The following is a 21,086-nucleotide window of genomic DNA, read 5'->3' as shown; positions in this document are numbered from 1 at the left end:
TTGTAAGCCAAGGGTCAATCGAGTGTGAGGAACCAACAGCCAAGCAGTTTCACTTGCCCAGTGCTTCTAGCTAGCTGTACCCTGCTCCGGTTTTTATCCTCTGATACTTAAGAATCATGCTATGACATTTCTATAGATGGCATCTGAGTAACCTGCGATCAGTGATGTGCCATGCTCCCTGTTCTTGTTAGCAGAAAGTATTCCGTTTCCTAAGCACAACACAACTAAAGATCTTAGCATAGGAAGGCAACCAGAGTGCCATTGAAGAAAGCGTGAAGCTTGCTGAGCTATAAGCTATAAAGAATCAGGATGATGACATCAGGGGCTGCACAGTTCCGTCACCGTGCATGGAGAGCTACCCAAGTACTATTTTCGTTCTAGAAAAATGTATGTATCCATTGACCAGATGACATATCTAAAGTCAGAGGGTACGGCTGGCACTGGGATTTGAACCCAGATACGTCTGACTCAAACCTTGTCGCTCTCTGTAGACTGTGCCCTGCTCTGTAGGAGGACAGACTCGATCACGGGAAGATGTCGGGGCTCTTTCTGGTGGCTGGGTAGTTACATCTCTCTAGGGCTTCAGGTACCAGACAATGTCTCAGCCCTGCCTGCCACAGCCAGAAGCCCCTCAGAGCTTGGTGTCACCATGGGGAAGTTTCTTTCTGTTGCTGCCATGCCAGAGTGAATCATACTGCCTTGGTTAGCCAACACTCAACTATGGACTGGAGAGAAGACAGCAGTGCTACTTCAGGCTACAAAGGCTTTGTGTCCCAAGGGTTTTGTCACCCTGCTGCCGATGAACAGGCTAGTATTCTGTTGCTAATGACAAGGCTCTGAGCAGAAACTTACAGAAGTGACCACTAACCTTATCAGCTAGTGTAGTATCACTTTGTCCCCCAAACCAATATTCAGTCAATATTTTAATAGAGACTTAAAGGTGTATCCAGCCAAGACACTGGGAAAGAAGCCTCAGGCCTGACGGAGCAGCTTGTTTGGAGATGAGGATGAGAAGACAATGAGAATCATTGGGCACCTTCTCACTCATGTGTTCACTGACACGAGGATGGTGCACGCAGGGAACTTCCCACACAGGCCCACGGGCAAAATGAAGGCAAGGAGCAGAATGTCTTCCCTTGATAACGATACAGCTAGCCACCTGGTGTGTAGTGTTGGTCCTGAAACTATAGCTCACTCTGTCTGAGATAGCATCAAGAAATAATTAGGGCTGGGGAGGAAGCTTAGCGGGCAGAATGCTTGCTGCAAAAGCTGAGGACCTGAGTTTGGGCTGCAGCTCCCAGGTGAAAAGCCAGGCCTGAGGAAAACTTGTAATCCCTGGTGATCCCTGACTAGAGCCTAATGAATGAGACCAAAACCATAACCAGAGTGCCTGTCTAAGAAGCAGGGATGTATCTTGAGGAATGACACCCAAGGTTAGTCTCTCTCTCTCTCTCTCTCTCTCTCTCTCTCTCTCTCTCTACCTCTCTCCCTCTCTCTCTCTCTCCCTCTCTCTCCCCCTCTCTCTCTCTCTCCCTCTCTCTCCCTCTCTCTCCCTCTCTCTCCTCTTTCCCTCCTTTCCTCTCTCTCTCTCTCTCTCTCTCACTCACACACACACAGAGAGACAGAGAGAGACAGAGAGATACACAGAGAGAGAGACAGAGAGATAGGGAGAGACACAGTAAAAAGACACACAGAATCAGATAAAGACAGAGAGACAGAGACAGAGAAACAAAGACAAAGAACACACAGAGGCACACAACAGAGTACAATAAAAGGTCAACATCCCACTAGACTGACTTTAGGAAGAGTCTGCCCCTTCACACTCAGTGCTAAGACTCAAGTTCCAAGGCACCTTGGAATGTCTGGATGCTTTATTGGGCTAATTTTAATTCAGGGACTTCCCCCGTGGTTTCTGCAAACCCCTCAGAGTTTCCAACCTTCTCTTGCTACATAGTAACATTCTTCTCACCAGCAGGGTCAGAAGGACATCCATCCCTTTTATGAATTAATTCCTTTTCTAGTCTCAGAGTCCCCACATGCCTTGCACGCATTGCTACATCTCAGCCAACAATTAAACCAAAAATGCCTGTTTTTTGAGCATCCCTTTGATTGTGTTTGTCTTCTCAGAACCATTAAAAGACTTTCGTTTTCCACTCCCACCGAATAACACCTCTGATCCCCGTCCTGGCTTCTGGTGTTTGATTTACCTAGACAAGCGGGCTATTCCATCTCACACGGTGTTCGCTCTCCCCTGTAGGAGTTATTGGCTTGTGCTTTGTGGCCGCAAAAACCCTTTAGTCTTTTTTTTTTTTGTGTGTGTGTGTGTTCAAAACCAGTCTATTCAAGCCTGTTTTCATCCTATAGTTACTTAACAAACTTGCTATCCAATACGGTAACATTTTTCTCTCAGTTTTTTTTGAACGGGTTCCATTACAGTCTAGGCTGTTCTTTCACCTTTGTGTGCAGCTGAAGCTCTCCTTAAATTCTTCATCTTCCTGCCTCTTCATTCCAGGTACTGGGTTTACAGGTTTATATCCCATCCTGGGCTACTCAAACATTCTTAGTCACACATCTTAATTTTATTTTTAATTTTGCAAATAGCATTAGTAGAGGGTCTATTTTTTTTCTTTTTCGTTTTTTTTTTATTTAGAGAATACTTTATTAGTTTTTGTAATCAAACCCACGTATATAAGACCTTACATATTTAATACAGTGTGTTACCCCTGTACAAATGGAAAAAACTTAAGTTCAGCATTTCTAGACCAATATGGCTGTTAATTTCTGTACAGTGCCAACTCAACACAGTAAACGGGGATACTTTTTTCGAAAGTTGACAGCACAGGTAAAGTTTCAAAAAATTCAAATTATATATCTGTATATATATATTTATATTTATATAAAAAGATCAATAATAGCAGTGTGTTATGCATCAACAGCAGCAACAGCTTTTCCAGGTTCTGCAGTCATCTGAACAAAACTGTAGAGACATCCAGCACACTCCATTAAAAAAAAAAAGTAAAAAAACAAAACCCGAGAAAACAGCACAGTTCTGTTACTCTTGTGGTACCTGGCACCATTTTTTTTTAAATTAGCTTCTCAATCATCATCTGGAAAGAAAACATTCTGAGCAACATCATTAAAAACAGCTCTGATAAAGCACGGTCACTACTACGTATCATAAAGCAGGTACAAGCTATTTTACATCCACAGAGGTATGATACAGTACTGTCCTACATCTATAATACTAGAGGATACAATTTAAAAGGCATTATTTGAGACTTGATTCTACTTTTCCAGCAGAGGGCCCAAAGGATGGTGTGACACAGCTTTGTAAAGAAACATACTCTAGACAGGATTTCCTTTCACTAGTGGCACACTTCTAAGGATTCATTCTCTCCATGAATGTCAGCTAAAACCGTTATTAAAAAAAATGAAATATCCCTAGAACAAAACCGTATAACCACCGGATTCACATGAAGATGACCTAGTGGAGACAAGCTGGACCTCACCTTACCAACAAGCTATCAAATCTGTTATGTTTAAACAGTGAGACCTCCAAGGAAGGAGATGCCAAGTAGTGCTTCAAAGCTTCGGACCACAATCAAACACAGCATCCTTTTCAACAGAAGCAGAAGCTCATCTGAATATGCTCATGGATGCTGACATCAACATTTAATCATCTCCTCACTCATCCAGGAAGAGGGGGAGATCAGTTACTACTGTACTTTAATGTGTTCAACCAAATCACCATATTACAAAAATAGCAAGCTGCCATAATAAAAAATAAGGCTCCTCTATCCAGCACCAGATAGCATCATTTTACTTTCAAGCCTAGAAATTGCACACTTGTATATAAACCAACCGAAGATGAGGATTGAGAGTTCATCTTGGTGGATTTTTCCTTTGATGAATATGAAGTGTCCTTCCTTATCTTTTTTGATGACTTTTAATTGAAAATTGATTTTATTTGATATTAGAATGGCTACTCCAGCTTGCTTCTTCTGACCATTTGCTTGGAAAGTTGTTTTCCAGCCTTTCACTCTGAGGTAGTGTCTGTCTTTGTCTCTGAGGTGTGTTTCCTGTAGGCAGCAGAATGCAGGGTCCTCATTGCGTATCCAGTTTGTTAATCTATGTCTTTTTATTGGGGAGTTGAGGCCATTGATATTGAGAGATATTAAGGAATAGTGATTATTGCTTCCTGTTATATTCATATTTGGATGTGAGGTTATGTTTGTGTGCTTTTCTTCTCTTTGTTTTGTTGCCAAGACGATTAGTTTCTTGCTTCTTCTAGGGTATAGCTTGCCTCCTTATGTTGGGCTTTACCCTTTATTATCCTTTGTAGTGCTGGATTTGTAGAAAGATATTGTGTAAATTTGGTTTTGTCATGGAATATCTTGGTTTCTCCATCTATGTTAATTGAGAGTTTTGCAGGATACAGTAACCTGGGCTGGCATTTGTGTTCTCTTAGGGTCTGTATGACATCTGTCCAGGATCTTCTGGCCTTCATAGTTTCTGGCGAAAAGTCTGGTGTGATTCTGATAGGTCTGCCTTTATATGTTACTTGACCTTTTTCCCTTACTGCTTTTAATATTCTTTCTTTATTTTGTGCGTTTGGTGTTTTGACAATTATGTGACGGGAGGTGTTTCTTTTCTGGTCCAATCTATTTGGAGTTCTGTAGGCTTCTTGTATGCCTATGGGTATCTCTTTTTTTAGGTTAGGGAAGTTTTCTTCTATGATTTTGTTGAAGATATTTACTGGTCCTTTGAGCTGGGAGTCTTCACTCTCTTCTATACCTATTATCCTTAGGTTTGATCTTCTCATTGAGTCCTGGATTTCCTGTATAAAACCCTTTAGTCTTAAAAACTTCAATAAATATATAACTGGGGGGAGAAAAGGCACTTCTTTATAGCATAATTCAAATTAATCAATGTAGGAAGAAATGATTGAAATGGAAAATTACCATTTGGCAAGCTCCACGGTAAATAATTATATGCAAGAAGCATGGGTGAAGGATAAAATTAGTGGGCAGAAGCCTAATGAGGAAGAGGATACTTGCACAACCTCCACGTTCAACCTCATAAGAAACTTATTAATTATAAGGGTAAAAGTAGTTACATTTTAGTGCTGAAACCTGTCCAGTACCACTGTAGCTTGTGATCAAAGCTAATGTCACTCTCAGAGCAGCATACGGCACAGAGAATATATCACACTACTCCCAGGGTAATTCTTACAACAGGAGAATTATTATTTTTCTAAAATTCGTTCAGTAGGGCGTACCACACAAACACAGATTTGAGGGGTGATATACAAAATAACCAGTCCCCTCACACTGACACAAGGAGCAAGACTGGCTCAGATCAGACATGAGTCAGGACAGCGGCAGCTAAAGGCCTCACGTGATCTTGAACAGGATCCCACATCAGAATACAACCAGACAGAGAACACTGAATAATATCTGTGGGTGAACAATACTTCATCACAATAGATTAACCTCCTGGTTTTGATAAGATCATATTAGATGTCAACATTCAAAGTTGGGTAAAAGGCCTCTAGAAACTCTCTTCTTATATTTCCAACTTTTCTGAAAGTCACGTGCTACTTACGAACTAAAGGTTAATGTTTTAGCTTCCTCTAGAGACCAGTTCGAGACTTACTTCCTAAAACCTGTCCGTATAAACTTTAGATAGGTAAAGCAAGCATATATAACTTACCTGGCAGAGGGCAATTTCGGGCTTGGGAGAGAGTGTGTAACTATTAATTTGATGTGCATTTATTGAACATTTACTATGCCCCAGTAATGACACCAGGCATTAGGACCTCATAGTTGGGTGTTACACATTTATTCACGCCTAATAATATGGCTTGATTCTCTTAGATTGGAAGCTCCTAAAAGATCAATCTAATAGTTCTTGGTGTTTTCCCACGGGATACCTGAGACAACGGCATTTGCATATTACTCCCTTGACAAACAATCTATTAGATAATCCAGTGGTTGTTCTGTGAATAAGCACAGTTTAATCAGGCTGGTTGTTCTGTGAATAAACACAGCTTAAATCGGGCCCTTTCTTTGGTATGTAGTTGCCCCACCAGGATTTTTTCTGTATCTTGGTCCTTCTGCTCGAGACACCCCGTGGGAACACACTGTTGTCTCTGCCTGCCCAGGCTCCGTGGAAACGCTGTGATGGAAAGACACGCTTAATCACTGACTGTGAGCGACCGTTTGGCTCCCAGCCTCCTTTATTCACTTGTAAAATGGGAATAGTGATAAGGAGTCCTCAGAGCTGTGGCATGCGTCTTTCCCAAGCCTACGTGAGAGGAAGAGAGGCCGAGCTCCCTGTGGAAACCTCCTTTCAGGAAAAGGCAAGTCTGCTCCGAGCGTTTAAGCAGAGAAAATTTGATGTGTTAAGGTATCCAGACTCAGTCACACATTTTTCTGGGTAAGTCATAGCTGGGATGTGGCTCCTTTGGTCCCCAGAAAGCTTCATCCAGAAAGGGAATAAAATCATTCAGCTTCTAGCCTCATCATCACAGGATAACGAACAGAGCACATGGGTAGTGTGGTAAGCACAAGGTTCTAAAATAAAAAAGACAGTTGCTTTTAAACAATGCTGGAATGCGTTTGCAAACCTGCAGACTTGGAAAGATTTGCTGTACCATCCTGAGGTTTGGGGTGTAAGAACAGGCATCGATAGTCCTATCCTCTCTACCTTGCCTTGGGTTTGACCCTGTGACAGGATGTACCATTTCTAGGACAGCCAGCCTGCTCACTGGGCACTGCGACACCCGTGTCACAATTATTGACGGTTTCTTTGCTACTGTCTATTGGAAAAGAAGAGGTGATTAAATGGAGACCTGCTACTTTATAAGGGCAGTTTGTAGAGCTGTCCTAATATTGGTAGTCTAGAAATAAATAGCTCCTGTTGCCTGACCGGAGCTCTCAGTGTTAAATTGCACATCAGATATGAACAGGCCAGGATGGTGAAGGAGGAGGTACAGAGTCTGGAACAGCACATGGACTGCTGTGCTTAGGCGGACTGCAGCAGGTGATACAGAGGAGCTGCAGGCAGCCAGAAGACACAGCCAAGTGTGCATGAGACAGTCCCTCCTCGAGTGCCAGAATTCGAAGCATGTGTCCACGGTAGGACAGGTTTCTGTGTGGAAATGTGGCTCCTGGTGGCACCCAAGACAGACACTCAGAGTGTTTCGGGAGCTGTAATAGAAGAGGGAAAAGCCAGAGATTTTCCTGCTCAAGGAAGGACCCAGAGAGGAGATTCTCTGTGGACTGAAAACCAAATAAACATGCATGCAGTGGTGGCCGACTGTGGAGAGCCAGGCTGTGAGAAGGGGGCCTGGCCGGTGGAGAGATGCAGCTCAGCGTTTTCAGTAGGGAAGAGGGACAGAAGGACAGTGTGGTTAGCGTCCAGGATGTGGACCACACAGGCACGCTGGCCCGCCATGTTCTTCATCAGAGGAGCGAAGGTGGAGCGTCCTTCCAATACCCCTCACAGCGATGGACACAGACCAGATGACTCCATAAGAAAAGGAGAAAGAACCTCTCTTACGAGAGTCACTGACGAAGAAAACGTAATGAGAACCCAGGGCCTGACACCAGATTCGTGTGCCCGGTACAGCTCAGGCTCCAGGTATTCTGTTCCTACGAATGACTCCTCAAAATGTGGCTAAGTGCAGTCCATTTGATCTTAATGTACTTACCTCTGCTGACCAATGTACCAGCCGCTGGACAGCCAGTGGCCTTTGTGCACGAATTTGAAATAGCCCAGAGGCTGTGTCTTCTGCCATCTAGCCATGAGTAGAAGGTAGCCACGAGAGTGCAGTCATGGAGAAAGAGAGCCGAGTGCTTCTCTCCTAGCTCATGAAGCTTGAGAACGCTATTGTTTATTTGTCTAATGGAGTATCGGAAGCTGTGAATACGAACCTTGATGGCTTGGTGTGGTGCGGTGCGTTCCACAGCGGTGCTCGCAGAGGGAGCTGGTTAGTGGCAGAGGAAGGTGACACCGGCCGGGGGCCCTCACGGTGGAGTTTTTGAGGATGTCTCTGAAATGCAGGACTATCTATCAAAATTGAAGTTTCTTTGAAATTCAAGTTTCTTCTAAACTGAAGCCTTTCCGATCTGAGAGGAGTATCATGAAAGATACAGGTTGCAGAACCCACTTGATAAACCAAGGGCTTCTGTGCAAACCTCCTGCCGGCAAGACAAAAATCTTAGCTTCCCCAGGCTAAGGAATGCCATACCGTGGCTGGGAAGCACAATGGCCTTAGCCATCCGCCTTCGCAGGGCACGCCACTGATACTAGATTCCCTTTGACCAACCAACTGAAAGTTTCCACAGCCGATCCCTTTGATTGGAGAACCCAAGGTCCTCAGGCAAAGGAAAAGGACTCTGGGAATGCGTTCTTAGCGGTTCAAGGGTCAAGCAAGGTTGTTAGGGCGTGGCTTGTTCCACCAATCAGTGCCTAGCACTGGCTGCCACTTCCAAAACTCCGTCTACATTTTCCTGGAGACTGGTAATTCGATGGCTGAGGCCTATTGTGTCCCGAGGCTGACATCCAGGCCCGAAGATTTTGAACATCATTATGAGGAATTTAGTTTGTGATGTTTGGTGGAGTCGGGTGAAAGGTGTAATTCGTGAGTAGCTGGAAATGGTTCAGATGTTGTTCTCATATTAATCGAGTCCTTTTTGGAGAAATGCTTAATTAGAAGAAACCCAGTCTTTAACATGGTAGAATAACACACACACAGCCAGGATCTGAGGTATTAAGTTGAGAATTGAAATTCTTCCCAGAGACTAGAGTCATGGGGCAGAAACCACATCATTAATGACGTCTATAAATAAAGAAATTATTATTTTCAGACAATTTCTGTAAAGTTAATTCGAGCGAGAAAATAAAAGGAGAAGGGTTAACCATTTCACCAGCCATGATAAAGTGACGGCCGTGCCTTGTTGCCTGTCACCGTAGGAACTGGCATTTGAAAATGACCCATGAACAAGGCATCCCTTACCCTTATATAACACAGACAGCTTCAGAGACGAGCTTCATGGATTCTAAGGCCGGAAAAACTTGGAAAAGTCGACTTGGATTCAAAGTTGGCTTCAACTCAGGGGCAATATGCACCAAGTAAGAAGTTTAACATTGCTGAACCTCAGTTTTCTCATTTGTAGGGAGATGCTAACGCCCACCATGAAGTGTCATTTCACACATTAAAAGGGCTATTTCTTTGTTTTTTTTTTTTTTTTTTTTTTTGTTCTTTTTTTTCGGAGCTGGGGACCGAACCCAGGGCTTTGCGCTTCCTAGGTAAGCGCTCTACCACTGAGCTAAATCCCCAAAAAGGGCTATTTCTAACCTTCCAGTTTCTATCTCTAATACCAGGGACAGGTGGTTCCTCTTTCTTGGTGAAAAGTCACCACCTCTGAATAGCTTTGGGGGACTAAATATGAATGAGTCAATGGCAAAACTCCACTCTGAATGTTTTTGATCCCCCATTGGCCAGGGGGACATGGCAGCCCTTAGAGAACGCATGGCTCTGGCACCTGGTGATACATTCATTATGGCTTGTTTGCAGCAGTGACCAATGGCAGGTCCTCCTTTAATGAACACAGTATAAGCACCATTCGGGAAGGTGTGGGATCCGCAGGGCTTGATTAGTGCCCGGAGCTGGGAGGTGCTCACGGAACATTTGAGGAAGGAATGAGAGAATAAGTGAGCCCTGACACCCAGGTGGCATTTTTCTTCCTCAGCTCTTCATGTGGGTAAGCCCATCCCTTTCTCTTTGAGAATTCACCTCTTGCCTTCGTGTCTGTCTCTAATACCTCACAGCAGAAGGTGAGGAGAGTGCTCTCTCCTAGAGGAACGAACTCATCCCTTACCTTAGTCTCAGTGCTCCAGTGCAGAGTGGCCAGTCGATGTTGCTTTCAGCCAGCTATTGATTCTGAGGTCTGCTGGGTGAGATTCCCTTTGCAGAGGAGTCCTATGGACCCCCTACACACACACACACACACACACACACACACACACACACACACACACACACACACATTGCCTTCTTTTCTGGGCAACGCTTTTGATTGAGGAAAGTCTCACTGGTAGAATCCAATGAAAACAGACTGGCCGGGCCTGTTTTCTAAGTTAACCCTAACAGTTACAGTGGAAGATAGAGCGCTCTCTCTCTCTCTCTCTCTCTCTCTCTCTCTCTCTCTCTCTCTGTCTCTTTCTCTCTCTCTCTCTGTCTCTTTCTCTCTCTCTCTCTCTCTCTGTCTCTCTGTCTCTCTCTGTCTCTCTGTCTCTCTCTCTCTCTCTCTTTGTCTCTCTCTCTCTCTCTCCCTCCCTCTGTTTTAGTATCAGGGAAAACTAGTATTTGTACAGCTCATGTGTGTGGCTGTCTCCCAACGTTGCTTGAGAGACAGAGAAGAAAATATCCACAAATAAATAAAATAATGGGGAAAAATGCCAAGAGTAGCAACTTTTTAATTGCATGTTTCAGTATTTTTTTAACAAACTCCGAACCTCCTAACGATTCCTTCCACAAGTTGCCAAATCTGAAAGAAAAAGAAAAAGAAAAAGAAAAAAAAACACTGGAAACCTAAAATAGACTTTAAAAGCAAACACGTGATGACTCTGAGGCCCGCTCACCTTCTTTGACGCTTAGCAGTGGTCTTGGGGAATCACAAGGCTGTAGTGTGATTAGGGGACATTAGGAGGAAGAAGGATGGACAGAGATGGCACTCTGGTCATTCTCCCCAGCACATGAAGCTCTGCTAGTGTCTTAGAGGAGTTTTGCCTTCATTAAACACCCCATTTACATAACTTGTCACTGGTCTGCGTTTACAAACGTGCCATTTTGCATGCACTTCAGATTGAGAAGATTAAAACTTTAAAGGGCTCAGCTTCTGGACACTCAGCTCCTTGGAGGAAAGGGTAACTTTCGAAATCAACAGCTTAAATAAATAAATAAATAGGCTTTGGCAATTTTAAAGCAAAGCTCAGAACAAGCTGAGCTGTCTCTCCTCTTTCTTCCCATTAGAGGGCTGTGTATAATTTGGTATTTTAAAATGGGAAAATGTGCTGCCGCTCGGGCCACACTGAGATGGTGCCCTCTGAAGGACTGGGGAGAAAAGCAAACAAAAGGACTTCTAGAAACGTAGACACACATGGCACACGGGCACGCAAGTAGGGCCAAAGTATGTTCTACGTAAAGAACGCACCAGATTTCCCAGCATTCTGACCTATCCAATTAAAGGCTACTGCTTCACATAGTAGGGTAAAGCCCCAGGTACTGGGCTGAGGATCTTATAAACTGTGATTCACAGGGAAGTTTAAACAAGTTCCAAAGAATCTGTAATACCCACTAGGTCAGCGTGCACTGAAGTATATGAAGCCCCCATTGCTCCCAACAAGATCTTTTAACAACCGGAACCTTAGCAGGCTCTGATTAGCACAGGTATGGTGCTCAATACATAGTGAATGATACTAAAAGAATAAAATAAGTCTTTGCTAGTGTTGCTTTAAGAAACAACAACTAAACCAAACCTAGAGCTCTTTTGTTTTGGAGCAAATGGAAATCCACGGAGCAAAAGGAAGGTTTTGATTCGGGGCCATTCGGTAGGCTAAACGGGTTGTCCTTAAGGTTGTAGAGTAATAACGACTATAACAAGGTTGCCCTCGCTGTGCGAAAACACCACCAGCTCAAATTCAGAACAAACTGGACCAGGATAGAAATTTACCCTTCCTGTCTGGCAGCAAAACTGACTCTGGTACCTTCTTCCCTAAACTCTTCCCTGGGACCTAGCTTTGTGTAATCTTAAGTTACTAAGAGTTTGCGCAAAAGGACGTCTTTAAGAGCTGCAAAGACTCTCTCCGCTTTAGGCTCACATGGTTCTCTTTAACGCCCCCTTACCCCCACCGCCCCAAACGTGGAATGCAGGGATGGAAATTTCTAGGTGGGGTCGGGTGAAGATCTAGGATCCGTGAATCCGGGCGGAGCAGTGTCCTAGTTTGAACGCTGTCTGCCGGCAGGCAGCCGAGAGTGCGCTCCAAGAGCTGGAGGGCCAGCTCGCGTGCACAGGCTTAAAGCACGACTCCAGCGGATTTGCAGAGCAGCCCTCCGGAGAGAGGCTGGTGCGGGGAGTTGGCGCCGAGTTCGTGCGGAGAAGGGGTGGCCTAAGGGTACCCACCAGGGAAATTCACTCAGACCCCTCCTGATGGGCTAAAAATCACTGTGAGCTGTGCGCACCAGGAACCTCCCTGCCCCATTCTCATTCTCAGAGTTGCAGAGCCTGGCGCCCGGAGTTTCCGCCCAGTGTGTGTCCCCAGTACCCTGAGGAGGGGCGACAAGGCTCTGGAAGGAAGCGTCGGATTCGACTGGTCGCCGGCTCCTAGCTGCAATCTGCTCCGGCTCAAACCCCCTCCAACCCCATCCCCCGCTCTCCCCGAGTGTCTGGAATGCTCCTGCCTAATCCCTGGCGAGGGGCTCCCTGGTGCTGCGCTAAGGACAGCGGGTGGCGTAGAATGGGGCGTGAGGTGGCCCAACGGTGCAGGAGAATGGGGATGCAGGAGGACCTGGGCTTCTCTGGCCTGCAGTCTCCCCTACGCGGCGCGGAGTGGCAGCGCGGAAAATATGAAGGAAGCTGGAGGGACAGTCAGCGGCGATCCCCCGCAGAGAGGCCAAGCAGGAAGGGCGCCGGTGCAGGCAGGACTGGGGACCGTGCTGAGCTCCGGTGCCACCCTCCGCGGCCGCTGCCAGGCCACCAGGACCTTGCCCTGACGGGAGCATCCACGGGCTCGACCTCGGGAAGCCGGTTGCCAACGGTCTGCAGGGAGCTGCGGATGATTGCGTCCGGCCGCCCGGGCGCTCCAAACTCGGCCGCGCATCCCTGCAGACACCTCGCAGCTGCTGCCACCCGCGGCGCCCTGGCGCAGCAGCTGCCGGCTGAGAGGCAAGCTGAGCGAGCGTCCCACCCCCTGTTCCCTGGAGCCCTGGGATCTGGGACCAGCAGGCAAGAGACCTGTTGAAAACTCCGAAGGCCGACTTCAAAGACAATCAAATCGCCCGAGCAAAACCCTCTCTGCGATCTGATATTTTCAAGTGTCATAAACGCTGTGTGGCAGTTAAGATTGCTGCTCCCTTAAATGGGCCAATAATTTGCAGCGCTCTTTCCCACAAATTCCCCCATCCTGGAATCTCAATGTGAAGCAATTCAAATAAGTGAAAACCATTTTATTGCTGTTGGAAAATTCGCATGCATTTATTCAGTTTAAAATTTGATATAGGGCATTTTTTTTGTATTCCCATTTATCGCTTGCCAAGAAATAATTAAGAGCAGGAGCTCGAAGATTAATTTTAAATAAAAAATCTTCTCGAATATAAATGTCAGGTCATAAAAATTCCTTTTAAATCATAACAGCATATAAATCTTTGAAATTAACCATGTAATTACAATGTCTATCAACTTTTACCTGGAGCTTTGAGCCTCTCTTTTTAATCTTCCATTCTTTTTTTAATGAATAGCTATTTTGAAATTAAAAAGTACTGTTCATTACACATGCCCCACTATAATAGGGTTTTTATCATATTTGCGCTATGTAAAAATACTTGCTACTTTGTAATTATTCACACGCCGATCCTTTCCTATATTGAGTGGAAAATAAAAAATGAAATAGAAGTCAAAGGTGCTTTAGAGCTGAATGATTTACACAATTCATTAAGGACGGTGATTTTTCAGTTAGCATCAGATTAAATGGTTACTTACTCTCAAATAGCCCTTGGGGAGTTGAATTGCTGGGTAGCAAACAGATTAAAGTTTGCATTGAAAGAAAAATTGAATTCAGAGGTAATCAATAGCATAATAGGGGCAGTGAGTGGTGCCTGCTGCCTGAAATGAAATTACCATATTTTTAATCTTAATTTTCCACTCTGTTTATCTGACAGTGTGGATGTGCAATCCAAACAGATAATGAGAGAGTGGGATATTGACACCGCTGTCCTCTGGAGTGCTTGTTTTCAGTGATTAAATGCTGTGATCTGTGATTACTTTGTGCATGGATGTCGGGGCTGCTGGCCAGAACCGAGGGAGGGGCCTTCACTAGGCAGCTGGAGCGTCTGACTCTCCCAGGTCCTAATGTCTGAAACTCATTTTCCACCAGTAATAGTGAGAAAAAAAAATAACGCTTACCTATTTATGTATCTACTCCAGCTGCACAAATTGCAATAATTAATACCATTATTATTGTTGTCCTGACGAAAGAAAATTTTAATTAGATCAATATGTAACTTCTGTATTAATGAGTCAACAAACTTGCTTCTAATCGGAAGATGTGTTGCAGAAGGCAGCACATTGGGAGCTTAGATGGGAAGATGCATTGTCCTTGAAGAAGCAGTAGAGAGAAAACCCACAGGCATTGTTAAGGAAATGCGACCTAATGGCTGCCATTGCATAGCAAGCTGTGATAATTTCTTAATGCAAATTGTCAGTTTTTTTTTTTTTTGGATATTAGGAGAAAGTGGTTTAATCAAATTAATGTGTCTCTAGCCAAATTAAAAAAATACTTAATTACAAAATTTTAGGGACATAGGAAGCTGGTGGTCTGCAAATTTGGTGTCTTTTTTTTAATGTCTACTGCTTAATGGTGGTTCAGGTAGTTCTGAAGGATACTCTACAATCAAATGCATTGTTCTGTTTTGCAATGAAGAAACCAAGAATGCTTCACCTCAAACAACATAGTACAGGCACGTCATTTGAATTTGAATTTGTGCAATCCTGTGGGAATAAGTTTACAATAGACAGTGGCTGTCTACGAGCTACACCGACAACTTGCAATGCGCAGCCTACACACTGGGCGAAGTCTGCCTGTGTTTGGAGAATTTGGTGATTATGTGTAGTATTCATCCTCTCTTGTTATGTATGTGTGGAGCCAAACAGAAAGAAAAAAAGGGGAAGCGAGAGGGGAACTGGCAGCCGCTGATGTCAAATCATTATCCAACCACGTTGGATAGTCACAGCAAAGGGAAGGTACCATCCGTTGTCCAATTGTCCCCGACTTTGATAGGCATGTTGTCATGAGATCCTAACTCACATGACGTTCTCCTCAGTTATTTCTCATACACACAACTCTCTGAGAGGGGGAAGGGAGCTCTAGGCTAAGAACCCAGGAGTGGAAGGTGTTTTACAAGGTGCATGAGCTCCACAAATGGGTAGCTCAAGCCTATTGACCCCACTATTGACAGTGTCCCTCGCAACCTCCCTCCAGCTCTTCCATAGGGTCAACTGATTGAAACAGCGAAGTGTTAAGAAATTAATGTCTTAGCCTCTGAGCTGCCATTCTACTCCTGTTGCACGTATTAACTGGGGAATGGAGCTGGGAGTGGGGCAAACAGACTCATTCATATGGAATGACAAATTTTGCATGGCTTCATATTATCAACATAGACTAAAGAGATTCCCATGTTCTAGATAAACTTACAAAGATAAAGATCTCCTTCACCAGCCAGTGTTGCACCTGCTGTCCAGGGACTTAACTTTGTAAATTGCTTCCCCCCCCCCCCCCCCCCCGACACGAGGCCCCGCCCACTAAATAAGAGCAAAGAAGTTCTGAGGAATCTTCACAGGGATTCTGGAATAAGTCTTTCAATCTCACACAAGCGTGTGTGACACACACACACACACACACACACACAGAGAGAGAGAGAGAGAGAGAGAGAGAGAGAGAGAGAGAGAGAGAGAGAGCAGATCTAGCAGGGAGATTAAGAGTTTGGACTGATTCTTTTACCTGGAGTTCTTGAACCATCTTGACAATTTATTCAGTACTCAGAAGCATCCTAGGCCTGAGCATACAGGGCACATAGACCTGTGTGCACTACAGCAAGCTCATCCCACCTTTTTGATAGCTTACATTGTGTTCTCTAAATTTCTGATCGATACTCAAACACAGAGTCTTACAGCTAGGAAATGTGACTGCTATACACCTACTGACAGGGAAAGGAGTAACAGTGTTATTTGAACTTTCCCCCTAGTTCCTGCCTCCTTCTGCAATCTAGCTGAAACCCAGGTTTTCTAGGGATACAAAAGCTTTCTGCTACCCCTCTACCTGAAGTCACCATTCGAAGTTTATTGAGCTTAGCAGCACACAAAGAGAGCGAAAAAAATCCAAACCAATCTCTTTCCTTTCACTTTTTAAAGCCCGACATGGTCCATCACCCTTTAAAAATGGTGAGCTAGCCTTCCCCCCAAAAAGGAGAAAAGAAGCAAACCTAATGGAAAACAATGGAAGACGGGTAATCTAATCTTTAAACAAGAAGACCTGCTTCTGAGGGCTTAAGAAGGGTAAGCCTCACATTGATGCCACCTTCTCCTGAAAAATGTGAGCCCTCCAGGAGGGGAGAAAGAAACTATTAATGCCCTCCATTCATTGTCCTCCAAGTCTCCCTAAATAGATGTGATTCAAGGGTAGGTTTCAGGTCACAAAAGTGGAAGCATTCACAGAAAATAAATGCATGCTCCTGATTGACATCTTGTATCATTACCAGTTGACATCTTGTATCCTTAACAAGGCAAGCTCTGGGTAAACCAAAGGTTCCAAGGATCCTTACTTCGAGTGAGCAGCTCTCACTCCCTGCTCCCAAACTTCCCTTCCAGGCCAGTCTCGGCAAAGAGAGCAAATATTCTTATCATAGATTCTGAAAACAGGGGCTTGCTCAGAAACACTGATAGGCTGAGTAATGTCTCCTGTGTTTTCGGCTGAGGAGACAAAGCCCCAAACTCTTTCTACAATGTTTCCTTCGGGTTTCACAGGGTAGTGACCAAGACTTTCATGAACTTGACCCTGAGCTTCAGGGTGTTATGTTCAAATTGCTATCGTAAGCATCAAGACCAAAATAAACTTGTCGTCGAAAAGGTTTCTTTCAGCTTACCATTGTAGCCCACCATGAACAGAAGCCAGGGCAGGAACTTGGGCCAGGAACATGGAGGCAAATAGTGAAGCAGATTCCATGGGAAAAGATTGCTCCCTGGTTTGCTTGCTTCTCCTGGTTTGTTCAGTCTTCTTTCTTATCCGCCACGGGACCACCTGCACAGGGATGGTGCCACTCACCATGGCCTGGGCCCTTCCACATCAACCATCAGTCAAGAAAATGCCCACAGACTTGCCTTCAGAACACCCTGTTGGTGATATTTTTCAGTTGGGGTTACCTCCTTTTAGATGACTCTGGTTTGTATATAGGTGGCAAAAAAGTAACAAACACAGGAGGCCAGAAGTTTTGTTGTTGTTATTGTTTTAAAATCTCTCTCTCTCTCTCTCTCTCTCTCTCTCTCTCTCTCTCTCTCTCTCTCTCTCCCACTCCTGGGGGGGGGTAGGGGATGGGCACGTGTGCACACACATGCTCTTGATGGTCAGAAGAGGGGATTGGATTTCCTGGGATGGGAGTTACGGGTGGTTGTAAGCCACTGTGTGGGTGCCAGGAACTGAACTCTCGTCCCAGGCAAGAGCCGTTAGTAAGTGCTTTCCACCACTGAGCTTTCAACTCCTGCTTTTACTTTTGAACTATATGCTTCTAACAGCATTAGGAACAATCATGGTAGAAAAGTAATAAAGTAAAGGTACAATAATACATGATACAAAAAGTGACAGTTTTTGCAAAAAGGAAGGTGACAAGTACATGGTACGCTCCAGACATCTGTCCTGGGGACTCATCTGACTTCATTTTCCATCACAGGTACGTAGCCGTGCCTGGCACAGAGTGAGGAGAGAGACAGCAACCGTTCACTCAATAAATGATGGAACCACAAGGAACAAGGGACTGACAGGTCACTTTGGACAGTCTACGCCTCAAATATATATGTCCTAATGGCAAGACCATATCCTCAGAGCTTCCAGTATCCCCTGTACTCTGTCTACACGTTCCTTTCTCTGACAAACAAACAGACAAAAAACCAGAAAGTAGGAATTTACTATTTCTTTGCTCAGATACTCAATAAAGAAGAAAGAGTCATCCTGAAGACACTGCCATTCCCAGCTGCTTCCCGCCAGAGGCACAGATTCCACTCGTGGTGCTAACTTGCTTTGGTGTAAACTGGTGTAGGACAGGAACTGAAGCCTCCTTATTGGCTCTTCATTGAACCACAGGATCTTCTCCTCAGTGTTGAATGCATTAAAAGGTAGACTTCATGTAGTTCTCTAGTGATTTCTCCTGAGCTCTTCCTGGGAACGCAACTCTGTAAATACTGTCACCAAGGCTTGTTGCCATTTCCTGTGTCCCCTTCCCCCCGGAAGACAGTTACCTGGGGTCTCCATCTACTGTAGCTCTGGGCAGTTTCTGGCTCTAAAATTATGGGACATGCAATATTGTTCTTAAAAATCTAGCTGACAAAGTAAACATTTTTTGGGGGGTGTCTTAGTTAGGGTTTTACTGTTGTGAACAGACACCATGACCAAGGCAAGTCTTATAAAAGACAACATTTGATTGGGGCTGGCTTAGAGGTTCAAAGATTCAGTCCAGTATCATCAAGGTGGGAACATGACAAATTCAGACAGGAATAGTGCAGGAGGAGCTGAGTTCTACATCTTCATCTGAAGGCTGCTAGTGGAAGACTGACTTCCAGGAGTCTAGCTAGGATGAGGGTCTTAAGCCTATGCCCACAGTGAGACACCTACTCCAACAAGGCCACAGCTCCTAATAGTGCCACTCCCTGCGCTGAGCATATACAAGCCATCACAGGGGAAGTACAGTAATGGAGGATTAAAGTACAGTTCTACAAATTTTCTTCCATTTTGTGCAAAAAAAAATACAAACCCATAAAATACAGGGATGATTTGGGGATTTCATATTTTTTCATCCCATGTTGAAATGTGTTTTCTTTGTTGAAACCTAACCATAGTGTATATTTACCACCATGAGTATCATAGCAACCCAAACTCAAAACATCAGTAATTTAATCTCCTGTCCTTTATAGCTTGTGTGGTTCCCTCCACAATCAGGTCAAAGTGGTGATTCATGGAATACATAGATGTGGTGGCATGACACTTCCTATAGTCCATAGACATGGTGGCGTGTCACTTCCTGTAGTCCATAGACATGATGGCATGTCACTTCCTGTAGTCCATAGACATGGTGGATGTCACTTCCTGTACACCATAGACATGGTGGCATGTCACTTCCTATAGTCAGCCTACCATTTCCTTATGCTGGGTTGTAAAACTGTGGCTCTGAGCTCCCTCTCTTTACATGCCATAAGGGAAGACAGTTGTTACATTGTGGCCTTTCCTAAGGCAAATCCCATATGCTCTTAGTCTGGTAGACTACAGGAAACTAGACAAGTCAGCTGCCATGCCATGAAGGCATGCAGACACTCATGGAGAGGCACGGAAAGAAGAACATGCAGATCCTTGCCAACAGTCAACGAGGACCTAAGGCCTCAGCCCATCCCAGGAGGGAGCTTGGGAACAGATCTGCAATCTATTGTTCTGATGACAGCAATCCTTCTCAACAGCTTGACATAACCTCAAGGGAGAGTTTGAGCCAGAATCACCCACACCGCTCCTGGATTTCTGCCTACAGAAACTAGAAAAGAACTGTTTGCTGTGTTAAGTTGGTAACTTTTGGCATGGTTTTTTACAATACAAGAACAGGTTTCAAAACGCAAGCATCAAAGCCTCATTCTAGAGCCAGGTGGCTACCAATCACATAGCTTTGCCATCCCCTAGGTACATGAACTTTTTTTGACATGAAATCTAAATGTTTTAAGATGTGAAGCCCAGTCTAACAGTAACCTAAAATGTAGAGTCTGCTCACTTGAGCTCCAGCTGAGTTCATAGCTGCTGTGCCACTATGGCCAAAGTCTGCTTTGCTTGTACATAATTATAAACACGGCACAGAGACCTGAACCTATAACAATTTCCTTGATCAGTTAAAAGAAAGGACACGTCCAATACACTTAACGATTTGAGATTAAGATAACATCCAGGGCAGGGGTTCACTACTTTTGTACCGTATTTGAGGATCTAGTAATGGACCCACATGGGGCCAGCGGAAATGCTGAAACTGAAACACGGTTATGAACGGAATCCCTGAAATTATTTGAGATAGAGTTGCTCCTAAATTCTTCACGAACACCAATGTGATAAGTGTTCGTAAAGAAATTAAAAGTATGCAACTCAAATTCAGAAAGATCCACCTGCCTCTGCTTCCTGAGTGTTGGGATTTAAAATTTGTGATACCATGCCTAGCCTATCTCTCTTGCTTTCTCTCTCTCTCTCATACACTCTGTGTGTGTGAGTGTGTGTGTGTGTGTGTGTGTGTGTGTGTGTGCGCACATATACAGAGGTGTACATGCATGTACATGCTCGTGGAGGATGGAGGTCACTGCTGTGTGTCTCCCTTTTTCATTCCCCATTTATTTATTCTTTAGAGTTGAAGGTGTCTCTCACTGAACCTGGAGCTCACCAGCTAGACTATCTGGAGCGAGCGACCCCTAGAGAGAGCTATGTGTCTCACTCTCAGTACAATACCTCAGCCCACTTCCTGCCTCCTGACACAGGCACACATCACAGAGTCTAGCTTTTCTCTTTGGTGCTGGGCTCTGCTCCCAGAATCTCATGCTTTACCAGATCGATCCACCTCCTCAGACCATGATTCGGGGTTTCGGTAGAATGAATATAAAATGATTATTTGGAATACAAGCTAGGAAGAAGGCTTCCAAATTGAATATAAGTTATTTTCTTTGTTATTGTAACCTGGGGATTAAAAAGAAGACACAAATTAGTGACAGGACTAAGAATCACTATTTTTTGACACTTATAACATTGACGTTTGTGTTTTCATTCAGAATTCAAACCTGACTTTGAGGGACATTTACCACATTAATGGATATGATGCCCATGCTGGCAGGGTTTACATAAGCTGTATCTCACTGGTGATTATGGACCCAGAGTTCCCAGATAAACTTTTCTGCATCTGAGGTTCAAGTTTTTACAATGATATCATGTTGCCACCCTCGCTTCTTATAAACTCAGTGTTAGAGCTAAGGGCACATCAGCAGCTGTTGGTCTTCAGTGTAGATCCATAACCACCCAACAGC

At 44.4% G+C, this 21,086-nt stretch overlaps 1 long non-coding RNA gene across 1 annotated transcript in view; it reads left to right on the top strand.

The window, feature by feature from the left end:
* LOC148001146 (uncharacterized) overlaps positions 1-20,171 on the top strand; it is a 45,298-nt gene extending 25,127 nt beyond the window's left edge. The window contains exon 3 of the long non-coding RNA XR_015638568.1: positions 17,726-20,171. This is a non-coding gene — a long non-coding RNA (uncharacterized LOC148001146). The remainder of the gene's footprint in view (positions 1-17,725) is intronic.
* The last annotated feature ends 915 nt before the right edge of the window (positions 20,172-21,086 follow it).

Source organism: Rattus norvegicus, chromosome 15, assembly GCF_021556685.1.
Source record: "Rattus norvegicus strain SHRSP/BbbUtx chromosome 15, alternate assembly SHRSP_T2T, whole genome shotgun sequence".
In the NCBI taxonomy this organism is placed as follows: Eukaryota; Metazoa; Chordata; class Mammalia; order Rodentia; family Muridae; genus Rattus; species Rattus norvegicus.
Note: the sequence above shows the minus strand (reverse complement) of the source record. Positions and strands in the feature narration are given on the sequence as shown.